The sequence below is a fragment of the Pristiophorus japonicus genome, chromosome 13, assembly GCF_044704955.1.
Source record: "Pristiophorus japonicus isolate sPriJap1 chromosome 13, sPriJap1.hap1, whole genome shotgun sequence".
Classification (NCBI taxonomy): domain Eukaryota; kingdom Metazoa; phylum Chordata; class Chondrichthyes; family Pristiophoridae; genus Pristiophorus; species Pristiophorus japonicus.
This window is the reverse complement of record NC_091989.1, coordinates 16,881,284-16,882,303: the sequence shown is the minus strand read 5'-3', so window position 1 is coordinate 16,882,303 and position 1,020 is coordinate 16,881,284. Positions and strand designations below refer to the sequence as shown.

General features: G+C 44.8%; 1 non-coding gene across 1 annotated transcript; it reads left to right on the top strand.

Moving 5' to 3' along the window:
- The first annotated feature begins 613 nt into the window (after positions 1-613).
- On the top strand, positions 614-686 carry trnak-uuu (transfer RNA lysine (anticodon UUU)). The gene has a single exon. It is a non-coding gene; the product is annotated as a tRNA-Lys (tRNA).
- Positions 687-1,020: the final 334 nt, after the last annotated feature.

Here is a 1,020-nt window from a genome sequence, read left to right as displayed (position 1 = left end):
GGCCATGGACTCAGCTCCACTGACCCGCCCGCTCCCCATAACCCTTAATTCCCTTATTGGTTAAAAAATCTATCTATCTGTGATTTGAATACATTCAATGAGCTAGCCTCAACTGCTTCCTTGGGCAGAGAATTCCACAGATTCACAACCTTCTGGGAGAAGAAATTCCTTCTCAACTCGGTTTTAAATTGGCTCCCCGTATTTTGAGGCTGTGCCCCCTAGTTCTAGTCTCCCCGACCAGTGGAAACAACCTCTCTGCCTCTATCTTGTCTATTCATTTCATTATTTTAAATGTTTCTATAAGATCACCCCTCATCCTTCTGAACTCCAATGAGTAAAGACCCAGTCTACTCAATCTATCATCATAAGGTAACCCCCTCATCTCCGAAATCAACCTAGTGAATCGTCTCTGTACCCCCTCCAAGGCTAGTATATCCTTCCTTAAGTAAGGCGACCAAAACTGCACGCAGTACTCCAGGTGCGGCCTCACCAATACCCTATACAGTTGCAGCAGGACCTCCCTGCTTTTGTACTCCATCTCTCTCGCAATGAAGGCCAACATTCCATTCGCTTTCCTGATTACCTGCTGCACCTGCAAACTAACTTTTTGGGAACCTGGATAGCTCAGTCGGTAGAGCATCAGACTTTTAATCTGAGGGTCCAGGGTTCAAGTCCCTGTTCGGGCGTTCTGTTTAAAGCACGACTTTTAATTCTCCAAAAGAGTTTCATGCACAAGGACCCCCAGGTCCCTCTGCACCGCAGCATGGTGTAATTTCTCCCCATTCAAATAATATTCCCTTTTACTGTTTTTTTTTCCAAGGTGGATGACCTCATATTTTCCGACATTGTATTCCATCTGCCAAACCTTAGCCCATTCGCTTAACCTATCTAAATCTCTTTGCAGCCTCTCTGTGTTCTCTACACAACCCGCTTTCCCACTAATCTTTGTGTCATCTGCAAATTTTGTTACACTACACTCTGTCCCCTCTTCCAGGTCATCTATGTATATTGTAAACAGTT